The 14454-nt window shown below is 40.8% G+C and overlaps 1 protein-coding gene across 1 annotated transcript in view; it reads right to left on the bottom strand.

Annotated features, from left to right (window-relative positions):
- The window catches only part of RBBP8NL (RBBP8 N-terminal like), a 71916-nt gene extending 58738 nt beyond the window's left edge, over positions 1 to 13178 (bottom strand). Inside the window, exon 1 of the mRNA XM_088482902.1 lies at positions 13096 to 13178. The gene's annotated coding sequence lies outside the window, so the exon portion shown is untranslated. The remainder of the gene's footprint in view (positions 1 to 13095) is intronic.
- Between the last annotated feature and the right edge of the window lie 1276 nt (positions 13179 to 14454).

Here is a 14454-nt window from a genome sequence, read left to right on the forward strand (position 1 = left end):
GTTGTAGGGGGTTCTTAAGGGTCTAGTGATGGTCAGTGAATACAGGATAACTAGACTCCTATTAGTTCACTATCTCGCACCTATGTCATGTCTTACACTAATACATACGGTAGACAATGACCCTCTCATCATCATAAATTGTAATTTCCACCCTATCCTCATATTTCTCTACTAGCATGTACTACTCTATCTCAATGTTCAGGACATGCAAAACCGAGGGTTTGCACTTATTGCTCTATGACAATGAATAGTTGTGAGTACCAGATGAATCTGCTGTAATATTGATTGTGTATTAGCTAAAAACAACAGCAATAACTAGACTCTACCTGGGATCACTATCAGGCATGTTTGTAAAACCATCCAGCAGTAGACCATAGTGACCACTGTCCAATCTCAATAACTTGTGCCAGTCATACTATCTGTATACAGGACCTACTGGATCCTCTCAAATACTGCTACATACTTATGTGGGATATTAATCCCGGTGCTAGAGGATCATCAACCTGTGTGTAGTCAGCTTCAGAAAAATGTGTTTGGCTATTGGCTAAAGGAAAACCTTGCTTGTTTTTTGCTCACATTCAAAATCGATCAAGGTTTTCTTCCTGTATAACCCATGTTATAGTAGCACGAGGTTCCATGAGAACCTTGCAGCTAATTAACTCATCCATACAATGCTGCCATGTCATCTTATTAAGGGCCATTATAATTAAACATTAGTCCAAGTTCAGCAACCTGTTGTGGAACTATAATTCTTTGCATGACAGGCATTGACTATCAGTGTGTTCTGGAACTTGTAGTTCTTTGACAGCTAGAGCTCCATCAGTTACATTTACATTAGTGAATCAAAGATACATGTATTATCAATTACTTTCTTTATTCTAGCTGGATAAAAGAAAATATAATGCTGTCTGATTGCATAGGACATTGTAATGAAAATGGCCTAGAGCTGGAGCTCTCTTGAACAGGATCTGCTCTCCAATCCTTTTTTTTATGACCACTATCCTTGTGCATGATGGTTATATACTGTTTGTGTAACTGATTCATTAGTGGTATAGGTTTGGTAAGAATAAAGGAAGGTCCAGATGAGTATGGATGGGGTAACTGGAGCCCCAAAACATCAGGAGGCCCATACAACTTATCCCCACTGCTACCTGCTTCCATCATCTGGTGCAGCAGCGCAGCAATAAATGTACGAGCCTGTCAAGTTCTTGCAGTGACAATGTCTTCTTGATAGACAGAGACTTACTTTAAAACCCAGCATGATTTTTGATTATTAGTAAAATTTTTCTATCATTTTTAAAAATTTACTGTCATAGACCCCAACATGTCAGTTGCCTTGGGGGTGCCTACAAACCTTGATATGGCCCTATGTAAAGGTTATACAGATTTGGGGTGTGAAGACCCAAGATGGAAGCGAAGTATGAAGAGTAGGCAGTATGATTTTAGGCATAAAATGTACAAGATGGTGATCGTAACACAACAGCAGGCCCATGCATGTAAGATCTCAATCCAAGTAATTGCCCAGAGTTTTCACAGTGGAGCCCTTACCGACATGGGTAGTAAGAGAAGAAGAGTATCCTGCATCAAAAATTATTTTTATAATGTGACTTTCAAATAAGGTAAGGCTTCTTCTTTGACTGTATAATTATGTAATAAACCATTAATACTACAGCCAGTATATATGATTATATCAGGGGTGCTACCCTTGCAACTTAAAAAGTACTTTATTGTATGGAGAAGAAGAGAGTAAAGTGAGTTGCTTGGTGTGCTACACTGTGGGCCTAATTCAGACCTGCTCGCGAGCGCTGAGCGCTCACAAGCGGGTCGATGTTGGCCCAGTGCGCATGCGCACGAGGGAGCCGGCTCTGTCGTGCACATGCGCGAGACCTGGATAGCGACGGCCAAGCCGTCACTATGGGTCTCGCTACAAAGGGGGCGTGCTGTCGATGGTCGGCGCGCCGGGGGTGTTGCTGCCCAGACGGAGGCACTTCCATGGGAACGCCTACCGTCTGGGGCCGGCCCCACTGACATCACAAGTGATGTCAGTGGGAGTGCTCTCGGCTCTGATAGAGCCGAAAGCACTCCAGGGCTTGCGGCAATGAGACCCTACCACAAAGGTCTCGTCGCAAGCCCGATGGTCGCGATGGTCTTGACCATCGCGACCATCTTTTTGGCCACCTGCTATAGCTGTGGGTGGTCACCCACAGCTATGCGAGCGGCCAGGAGGCCGCTCTAAAATTAGGAAGGACGGCCCTGATTCAGAGCGAGCGCTCTGTCAGAGCGTCCAGCTCTGAATCAGGGCCTCTGTTCATTACATAATAGTTAAAATAAGAGTTTAAGGTGCGCAGTAAAAATCAATCAAATAAAGAGTTTGTTACTACTCCCTGTAATTTCCATTGTTTAGTACACAAAATTATATTTATCCGTTATGCATTTACCCCAAATATAAGGGCAAAATAGATTCGGCTAAATAATCAAAGACTAAATAGTATTATAAGAAATAAGTAGATAAAAACAGCTGAATGTATCCTTCTGTGATTCCTCTTGATTAATGTATTCCAAGTGTGTTATTTTGTAGCAGTGTTATAAATTATACAGTACAATAGGTAACACAAGTGATGATTAAATGTTCTATGGGGTCCATTCATTACGTTAGTATTGGACGACCCCCAATAATTAAGTAGCTAACTTGCAGCAGTAGATAAACATTCACTGGAGCAATTCATCATTGCTCGGGTGCGGAAACACTTGATCCAAAAATCCACTGCCTTCTCCATCCCCTTCTCCCTGCTGAGACTGACTTGGCAGTGCTAGTGTGTCCGCGTGATCTGGGCTTCAAGCAGGCGCACAAAGTCCCGAGGTCCGGCGGAAGGAGCCGGTTTAGGGGTGGAGGGATCAAAAAGGTATAGTGTCTCTCTCTCAAATTCAACCTGCGTCCCCCAGCGGTAACCATTGGAACACATGCGAATTGTGACTTAGATGCATGCGCAGACTGAAAACACTGCTTGAGACCAAAAGTAACGCTGCTTCCACCTCTGACTCAGGCCTTATGTGTTCTTGGACAGAGGTAAGGGTTACTCTTACCTTCTTTCCTTATGGGTGTCTGGATTCTGACTGTCGGGATGCCGCTGTCGGAATTCTGACCAGCAGCATCCCGACCGCCGGGATCTCTTACCTAACCCGTTTACAATATTTACTTTAAGGCATTCTTGAGAGTTTTCTTTCGTCACTAAATAGAACTATTTATGACTATAAAGCTCTATGGAGCAGCTGAGTTTTTGTTGTATGCAAATTGTGGGTCATTTGACCCATTATAAAGACAGCCAACATTGCACAGAACTTGTTCTTGGAAGCTTTACTAATGCATCACAAAAACTGACATACAGTAACTTCATCAGCTATCTTAACTGCTTAGTTATTATACTGGATGGGCTAAACTTAAGGTCTAACATAAGTTTTATAACAGGAATACTTTATGTGTGCATTGCCTGTCACACATTATACAGTGCATTCATCTTAAATAAAATGCAATAAGTTTTCTCATTGGGATATGAACAATATGCGACTTTCTGCATTTTACAAAGTCCAAGTTTAGCCTAATAGTCTAGTGATGCAGTGACTCAGATATTGTTTATGTGAATCCTGTTCCAGGAATGAATCTGCTTGGTTTAGAACCTGCTATGCTGCCAGGAATTGCATATGTTTGTACAAGAAGGTAACGTTGCAAGCTGGCTAATATCTACATAACACATCTCTGATATTTTGTTAATAGTAGGACCTCAGCTATACACTGGAAGTGTGTCCTAGAGTATCTTATACATGAGATACATGAGATACAAAAGGGATTCACCCTAAATCATTTACAGCTACATGTTATAAAGTAGAATGACAGGATGTAGTCAGCATCCCGGTGTGTGGGATGCCGACGGGCGAAATACCAGTACCGAAATCCCGACAGCATTTGGATCTTGGCACCAGAATCCCGACCGTCAGCTTCCCGAAGGTAAGTATGAGCCTTTAGGGGGAGGGTTAGGGTGCAGGGTTAGGCATTAGAGGGGTGGTTAGGCACTAGGGGGGAGGGTTAGGTGTAGGGTGCTGATAGGGGGAGGTTAGGTTTAGGCAGTAGGGGGGCAGATAAGGGTTAGGCACTAGGGGGGAGGGTTATGTTTAGAGTGCGGGCCGGGGAGGGGGAGGTTAGGTTTAGGCACTAGGGAAGGGAGTTTTAGGGGTAGAGGTAAGGGTTACTCTTACCTTCTTTCCTTATGGGTGTCTGGATTCTGACTGTCGGGATGCCACTGTCGGAATTCTGACCAGCAGCATCCCGACCGCCGGGATCTCTTACCTAACCCGTTTACAATATTTACTTTAAGGCATTCTTGAGAGTTTTCTTTCGTCACTAAATAGAACTATTTATCACTATAAGCTCTATGGAGCAGCTGAGTTTTTGTTGTATGCAAATTGTGGGTCATTTGACCCATTATAAAGACAGCCAACATTGCACAGAACTTGTTTTTTCAGTTTATGATGACTGTCTATTTGAACTTGCGAGGACTGTTAACTCCACCTTCTATTTAGAACAATGCAGAAAAATGTAATGCATCATAATTCCTCCCAATCTATCCTGGAGAATAGTATTTGTGTTGTGCCATGTTCTGTGTCTTTCAGGGCATTGTTATGCGGATTATTTTTATCCTACCTATTTATACGACAGTCCTATTTGTAATTATTGGAATATTTTTTTGTAATAGAGAAAGAAGTAAAGCAAAGTATAAATTGATCTGAAACATTCCTTTCTGACATCTGTCTTGCTGGCAATTTTACTATAAAATATTATACCTATTCAAAACGCGTATAATTTCCTATCCCCATGGAGGAATATGCCTGATATATTTGTTATTTTTCTGTTTTGTTTTGAAGTAGCTGGGATTTTTTTAAATATTTCTGTTTTTAACAGAAAATGACTGGCATGCATGCCCCCCTTGCAGTTTTCATAAGCAGTCCATGAATAATTGCAGGGCATCTATAGGTGAGAGGGGGAGGGGGGGGGGGGTTCAAATGCTTGGTTTTTGAACAAAGCATAAAACATTTTTTTGCTTAGTGAAATTGTTTTACTATAAATAACAAGATCAGTTGTGTCACAGAGTGACGTTAGGTGTTATCTAATAACAAAATTCAGAGTGACTATATTTGTTTTATTTTCAAAACAATTTACATTATAGTGCTAAGCACAGTCAAACAAACATATACACCTCAAGGCTGTCAGGTGTTCCAGCGCTGTCAGCAGAACCAACTCCATCTTCTGCCCTGGGTCTGAAGGTCTGCTCCCACTGTACTCTCTGTACCAGAATACTGTGGGGTTTATTTACGAAGTGTCGGGTCGTAAAAAAAAATTGCATTAGCTGCAATTCACCAAGTTTTTACAGTGGATCAATTTAACACACTTTACAGGCTATTGTCAGCATGCTTGGTCTGACGAGCTATGCTAATTCTACAGTGAGCGACCTGGGGATGTGCATGAAGGAATTACCCTGAACTCCAAAAAGGGGCAAATAATATTGGATAACAGTATAGAAGGCTATTATTGGCCATAAGCAAAGTATTTGAGATTCTTAAAAGGTGTACAATTTTTAACAGTATAATAATTCTAGTAAGAAAGTGTTTTTTTTACCAAATCAAAGTCTCTATATAATTTTGGGGTACAGAAAAATGTATTTAATGTGAATTTTAATTATTTTAAGCAAGTATCAAAAATAATGTGAAAAAAACATTTTTAAATTCCATCTACAAGTTCAAAAATACACATAATTCAACCCTTTTTTGAGCTTTTTACAGCAAATCACCTGAAAAACGACATGACATTATTGGCCAATGCCTCCAAGTGTGTGATTATTCATTGGGAGGGGTGTACCAGAGTCCCGACATTTGTTCTTTAAAATAAAGATTTTTCTCTACTTTTCACTTACTAAAGGAGCTCAAAGTAAAATTTGCGTTACCTCCCATTGAGATCTGCTTTAACACAGATTTTCTAAATGAATAGCGAAAACTCGCAGCCATGGGTTTTTGTAACCGATGTCTATCAAATATCAATACATTATATATAATTAAGTATACATTCCTAGTACATTAATAGGCAACACTGTCATGAATATGGGCTCCTCTGCTGTGTATAGGTTACTTTAATATCAATATTCCAGAAAACAATTACATCTGCAGTATTAGCAATTTTAACACCCCATAGAGGCAGAAGCTCACAAAGCACTGGGCATTTCAGGGTCCCATAGTATATGGCCATGTGCTTGATTAATATAATATAACAGGAAAGATGAGGAGCTATATATAAGTATCATGTAATGTATAAGCTGTTCAAAGAGCTAATTATATATCAGTATTTTATGGTGGAACATTGCATTATAGGTACAAAATATAATAATATTACACTTTTAGTTATTTTTACAATATTAAAGGGATAGATGTACTAAGCACTGGAAAGTGATAAATTGCAGCGTGAAAAAATACCCACCAATCAGCTCCTGTCATTTTTCAAACATAGCCTGGAACATGACAGTTAGGAGCTGAGTGGCTGATAGTTTATCACTTTACAATTTATCACTTTCCTGAGCTTAGTACATCTCCCCCAAAGTGATTTAAGAATAATGAAATGCCATTTGTTCAAACGGTAGTTGATTTATGCAAACCAATATGGTCGCAAAGTAGTATGTTTCATCTGCTCGGGCAGATTAGTACACATGGCAGTTATCACTAAAATTAAAATGCTAAAAATCACTGGTGTTCTCAAAATTGTTTGCAGTTTGCCTTTAAGAATGAAAGTGCGATCACAAATAGCATGTTATGCAGGGGCTGCTTGAGAAAGCTATGATAGTGTTCTTATTTGTTTGACTTTTTCACCATGTTTGTTTGATTATTTTCAACGACCTGGAGACAAAAGACTGTTTATTCTTTTCCTTTTTCCTGCATGGGTGACAGGGCAGTGCCATTTAATCTGAGACATTCCACCAGCTCGGTGTGTGAGTACAAAGCTTCTCTTATGTGATGTATATACTCCTGCATTCCTGCGGGGTAACATAGGAGCTGGTTCGCCAACCTCAGGTTACATCTCTCTTGTTAGGCTCCTTCCATAGCCATTGATATGTGCAATTATTAACCCTTTAATTAAAAAAAAAAGCAAGTCTATTGCCAAGAAGTCTTCTTCTATATAGTATTGTCCACATTTTTCATGGGAAATGTATATGTATGAGTCATAAATAGACAGGATGTCATTAATGTGGATCTTTCACCTACACACAGTGAAGGCAGCCATATACTGACTATACATTCACTAAGAACTTGCTACATCACTGAGCTATGAGACGGAGTGGATCATTTAAGAACGAGAAGAAATGTGGCCTTGCAGTGCATTTAGTTATATGCAAATAAGTCTGGCGCATAAGTTGGGGTACACCCACACTCTAAGGCCCGTATTCAATTTGAGGTGAAAAGATGTTTTTGCGTGTTTTTGGCGGAAACTTTTCGCCGATGACGTCATTTCGCCAGGCGGAAAAGTATCGCTGTATTCAATTTGAAAGACTTTCCGTATAGGCGGAAATTCAGTGCAATGTAATAGGCGGAAAAGTATCGCATATAAATAGGTGGCGGAAAAAAGTGCAGAATTGGGGTTTTTTGGGTGCAACGATACGGGTGCAGCCTTCAGACAGTCCCCCAAAGGTAAACTGTGTAAAAAAAATTTAAAAAACACTAATGAACACCCAAAAAAATCACTTTGAATTTGGGGGCGAAAAAAAAAATGTTGGGGGACAAAGTTAAAAACTAGCAAACTTGACTCTGGAGGTGTCCCCAACTATGCCCCAGGTGTTTTTTTCATTGCAGGGGCTTGCGGCAGTTGGATTTTTCAAGTTTTTTTAAACTTAACTTTATCAACTTTAAAATATGCTGACCCCCCTTTCAAGTACCCCAAATTTGCTGGGATAAGTTATCTTCTGCAAAAAAAACTTCAGAAAACTATTCGCACCACTTATACAAAAGCGCTATTTAGCAGCTATTGAGCCCGTTTAAAAACACCAAATACCTTCAGCACGCCAAATCGGGTGGTACCATAGCTAACCCCCATGTCAGAGCATCTTTTGGGGGGTGTAAGGCTGATTTCCCCAAATCTGACAGTACTTTCCACTTGTTTAAGTTTTGCCGGGTCCCGTTTTCGCCTACTATCAAATTGAATACGGCGATACGCGGGCACGCGCGCAATACTTTTCCGCCTGCAAAACAGGCGAAGTAGGCGAAAAGTCCGGGAGGCGAAAAAGTATCGTGGGTCCGCTCAAATTGAATACGGCTCTGAGTTTAGGAACTGCCCCTGTAAAAAAGCTCTGCAAAACTTTTTGTGGGAATACTTATCTAGATGGGAGACCTCACTTAAGTTTAAAGTCCAGTCTACTATCACTTTAGGACCACCCATATTATTGATTAAAATGTTTTCTTTGTTCATGCAAAATAGTATTTGAGTCTTATTTATGGCTTTTATAAATGAGTGGATACATACCCCCAAACTTACAGTGAGCCATGTCAATTGTGCCAACTCGGTGGGGGCTCGAGCACCCCCAATTTATGTACCCTACAGTCATATTTATGGCATAGCATTTTTGAACCATATGGAGAGAAGATGCAAATGATTAATTCGGGAACGGGCAAATTACATAATTAGGCCCTACCCCACCACAACAAAATGTTATGAATTGTGGCTCCATAGGTAGTGGCTAAAACAACATTATTTGTGTCATTTTAGCCCCTCTCCTCCATACAGAGCCGCGATTCCCGGTATTATCTCCCCATCCTGCCCACTGCACTAGGAAGGGGACGGGAAGCAGAAGTTCTGCTCACTCTTCCGATGGTGCGTGGCACACACCTTCTGGGAGACTAGATAAGTATGCATATGGTGGCTGTGGATGGTATACAATTAGGAAGCCGGCTGCCTTAATACCGACAGCCGGCTTCCCGACTGTCATATCCCGGCGAGGGTGAAATGCCGGGCGTCTAGATGTAGACGCCTGACATTTTTCCGACGCCAGGAGACAGGCGCCCGGCATCCTGATCGAAGGGATGCCGGGCACCGCGAGCGGACAGCCGTGGGGGGGGGGAGGGTTAGGTTTAGGGCACCCAGGGGGGACTTAGGGTTAGGCAACCCCACCGGGGGACTTAGGTTTAGGCAGCGGGGAAGGGGGGGCTTAGGGTTAGGCACTTAGAGGGGGGATTAGAGTTAGGCACTTGGGGGGGGAGGTTAGGGTTAGGCACCCCTAAGGAGGGTTAGGGGGTTAGGTTAGGTTAGTAAGTACTTACATATCGACGATCGGGATTTCCAGCGCTGTTGGGCTTCCGCTGCCGGGAACTCTGCTTTTGTCGGCCAGGTGCTGCCGGGAATCGAACCGAACCAATTCCATGTGGAGTGAGCACCCTTATAGTGGTTATATTTACAAAAGTGGTTTGATTTGTTATTGTGGATTTGCAATGTACTAAAAAAAAAAATGTTTAAATTGATTTCTGAGATTAACATTTATCTAGAATTTTAAAACCTTATTTGAATGCACTACTGTTAAAATATGAATTTCTCAAATGCGTAAAAGTAAGATTCACATGAAATCATGGTTATTCAGAATAAGAGCACTCTTACAAAGTGATGATTAAGAAAAAAAAGCAAGCAAACATGAATTTCACATTAAAGAAAGTCTTTTCCCTCCATTATTTTAATTTCATGCAAAATTGTTATTAGAAGGGTAAGTGCTTTTGTTGAAATATTATAATCACATGACCTCTGGCAGTTTTTCAATATTATGCCTTTATGCACAAATCACACTAATATGGCTACTGCGTGGCCAGTTCATTTCTTTAAAACTAATATGAATTTATACAAGACTCTTTAAGGTGGATTTTCACATTCATATGTATATTATTAGATATAGTTGATTAGCTTTCACATGGGCTGCTTAAACCAGGACTGGCAACCCTGGTCCTCAAGGACCCCTAACACTTCACATGTTCCAAACTACCTATCTGGTGCACAGGTGTAGTCATTCCTAAAGCCGGGTACACACTAAATGATATGTCGTCCGATCTTCCACATCGGGCAGTATATGACCGATATGTTGCTGACGATGCGCGCTCGCACGCATTGTCAGTGACATCGTCCGTCGGGCGATATCGTCAGCGGGGGCCATGCTACCGTCACTCCTGGCATTGGCAAGTGTGTATGCCTTGCCGATGTCGGGACCCGCCACTTACGATATCGTGCTGGGTACACATAGGATAATTTGTACCCAGCATAACTGTCTTATTTTAAAAATTGTGCTGCATCCATTCCTAAAGCTGGGTACACACTATAGGATCTATCATTCCGATACGGATTAGAACGATATATATCGCACACATCATATAGTCGTTACAATGGTCGTTCATCGCATCGTCCTAGCTGCTGTTCTGCACAGCAGATGGGACAATGCACGGATCATCGTAGTGCTGTTACATGCTGCATGACATCGCACCTTTATACACTGGATTGTGTAGTGTGTACGGCACACACAATGTATTGTTACGTCGCATCGCACCTTCACTGGGTACACCGTATAGTGTGCACTCAGTTTAACTGAACTACAGATCCACAGATAGTCTGGAAAACTTGACCTTGAAGACTGGTTTGGCCACCCCTGGCTTAAACTTTTGCAATATACATTGTTATTTCTCTGTTCGCTTTCTTCAGTTTTTTTAATCCATTCCTTTATATTATCGGACAAAGTCGCTTATTTTCACCGACCTGGAAAATGTCACAGCTCTACCTTACTCTCAACATTGGAATTAGAGAACATATTTGTGCCATATAACAATTTACAAGAGGCAAATTAGAATATACAGAATAATGGCATGTGAAAGAAGAGCCAGCATCTGAGACGTGTAAATGTACCCAAATGTAGTAATCCAAGTAAAGTTAGATTAGAGAGAGGAGCTGGCTATATATCACAATGAACTCGATTACATATTTCATAACGTCCAGCATTTTAAATTGTCAAATCGGGACAAAATAGGCCATGTCCCCGATCAATCCAAACTTAGCCTCGATGTACCAAGACATGCCCACTATTGTAAATTACAGTCAGCCCTCTTCGTGGCAGATGGATTTGTACTCTCCCGAGAAAATTGGAATATTGGGAGGTAAAACAGTTCTAACGATTTACTGAAATCTTAATGCGTACATTAACACTTGGGGTGAGAGCTTGAGACATATTATAATGATGACCCCTTCCATCAGATACAAAATGCTCTGCTCCTGGCCTTCCCATCTAATGTATAATTGCAGTCACCTGTGTTGAGCTAGGTAATTGATGAGACAGGTGTTTCAACACAGGTGTCTGCAATCATAATGTAAGAAGGAATTCCAGGATCAGAGCATTCTGTACCTAATGGAAAGGGTCATGTTGGAGTACTAATGATGTGTAACTTTAACAGAAAAGTTATCTGTTTTAGATATTAAAGTGCTGAGGTGGCTTTGTGTGGTAAGAGGATGGGGTCTAGGTTTCACGATTTGGCCAGGTGTAATTTATTTAATTTAATTGACTTTTAATTTTTAAATATGTACTTCTAGAAGAAACTATTATTATATGTAAAAATCTGCCTGTATGTGTGTGTGTGAATATCTATATCTCTTTCTCGCTCTATATTATATATAGATATATATTATATAGATATATATACACACACACACACATACAAACAGATTTTAAGTAATATATACATATATAAAGGGCAGAGTTGCCGGCTCTCCCGCAATGTCCGGGAGGCTCCGGAAAATCAGGTGGTGTTCCCGACCCCGCAAGAGAGGGCAAGTCTCCTGCTTTGGGGGTCACCGTCAGAAAGTTCCTCCCACCCACCCTGGCAGCCGTCCACGGAAGAGTTATATTGGGCGGTGTGGGGGGGGGAGGGTTGGGGTGGGAATGGGGTGATGGTGCAATTCTTGGAGGGGGCAGCCAAAATGTTGGCATGCATGATACAGTGGGCTTGCACCGTGCATTGTTGAGTTGGGACAGACCATGCCCAAGAATTTCATATACTGAAATGTAAGATTAAATTGGACTGTTTGCTGTTGATTCCTTCATACCGCCTTACAACATTATTATCTTTATTACCCCTTTCTTGAGGAGTGCAACAGGGAATTTTATTTAGTGTTATTTGTGAGAGCCAAAGACTATACAATGCAAATAAATATATAGAACCATACATATATAATATTATTGTTCAATCAGCAGTAACCTCTTTTTCCCAGTCCTATATTTTATATATATATATGTATATATATATATATATATACATATATATATACACGTGTATATATATATATGTATATACATATATATATATATGTATATATATATATATATACCAAGTCCAAAATGGTCCGGCACTACTCCATACTAATTACACCATCGCCTCCGTGCCCTCTGTCCAAATTGTAGGTGAACCCGATAATCAGCGGCACTGAAGGACTTTATCAATCAAACTGTTTAATAAGCCAACGTTTCAGGGCTTCTATGACTTGGCAATAGGGCATAGAAGCCATGAAACGTTGGCTTATTAAACAGTTAGATTGAGAAAGACCTTCAGTGCCGCTGATTATCGGGTTCACTATATATATATATATATATATATATATATATTACACCCAGTGCTGCTTTTAAATCTCGGCACTACTTCACAGCTGCTAAGTACACCTTATGTAATGGCTCTCGATGATATATTGTAAGTTGTTGTGTCCCTCAATATGCTTCATTGCACATAGAAATTGTAAAAAAAAAAAAGCCCCTGCTATTTACAGCAAACTTAATGATTTTACTTATTATATTCCAATTGGTAAAACCCCTAGTCTAGACACAGTTCCTATTTACTATATATATATAAATATATATATATATATATATATAAATATTGATAATATAAACTGCATAGTCCTGCATTCTCCTGCAGTATCACAGTGTACGAGTATGTGTGATATCTCTGAGCTGCTGACTAATTATAAAGCCAATGCACAACACACATCTCACTTACATGTCCTTTAGAGACAGCTCCCGAACACCCAGCCTCGACGACCACTTAAAATTGGGACTATCATGAAACAACCAGCAGTCCGACCGCACACCTACCAAGCACGCAAATAAAATAAATTTGTCTTTTTTTTTTTTCTTTCTTTTTGACAAACTTGTTGAACAGGTTTAAGTTCCTTCATCCCTGCAGCAGGAACGAGGCAAACCATACTCAAAGTGGACAGACCGGTCCTGCTGTTTCCCAACAAAGCTGTAGAACTTGTATGGTGCTGGATCAAATAGAGATACGATTGTAGCATGCTGGGATTTGGGCCTGGAGGTGGAGGCTGTGCAGTGAGCAACAACATTACATACAGCACCAGGGTTTGTCTCGGTATCCGGTATCCGGTCACATTGTCAACAGTTACCTTGTCGACATTCATAATATCGACACCACAATGCTGACACTAGAATCCTGACATGGTTCAATATGTCGACAGGCACCATGTTGACATCCTCAGAATGTTGACATGTTCACAATGGCGACATCTGAAGTGTCGCCATGTGAAATGTCGACATTTTTAGAATGCCGACACTTAGGTTTAGGCACCTTCGAGAGGGTTAGGGCTATGCACTAGGGGGAGGTTAGGGTTATAAAGGGGGTTTTTACCATGCGCTTATCTGGAGTGACTAAATCTAAGTGGGAGCTGCTATAGCTAGAGAGATCACCTGTCTCCCACAAAGTACAGTAAGAGAAAATATTAGCTTGCGCTCATGAGGTTAGGGTTATGCTGCTGGGTGAGGAGAGAAAAGGGTAAGGATAGGGATTAGGGATAAGGGGAGAATACTCTCCGGATCCGCTGCTCGTAAAGACATCTGCACTGGAACTGCTTGTAACATGACTGTCTATCATATCGATATATCATCTGTGTAGACATGATTACTGTCGACACAGTAAGCATAGCGACATGCTGCATGTCGACATTTCGACCATGTTAACATTCTCATGGCAACCTTTATATGATACCTGTTGACATAACATACAACTCCCATTTGTCTAATACAAGTTCTGGAGCAGTGTTTTACCGGTCATCAAATCTCCCTAACAGTCCAGATTTTAAGGATATCCATGTTTGAGCACAGATTACTTAATTAGCACCTCAGCCATTTTTATTTTACCAGTTGTGCTCAAGCATCTTTATCCTTAAAAATCTGGACTATTAGATGGCTCTGAGGACTGAGATTGGGAAATACTGATCTATAGTTAGAGGCAATAAAATAAGTGCCTCATGTAATAGAGTGCGAGATACAAGCACGGGTGCGATTCCAGGAACTTAACCCATATTTTTAAAGTTGCAACAATTTTAAAGGCCAAATCAACCTA

The sequence above is a fragment of the Taudactylus pleione genome, unplaced genomic scaffold, assembly GCF_031769625.1.
Source record: "Taudactylus pleione unplaced genomic scaffold, aTauple2 ptg000018l, whole genome shotgun sequence".
Taxonomy (NCBI): Eukaryota; Metazoa; Chordata; class Amphibia; order Anura; family Myobatrachidae; genus Taudactylus; species Taudactylus pleione.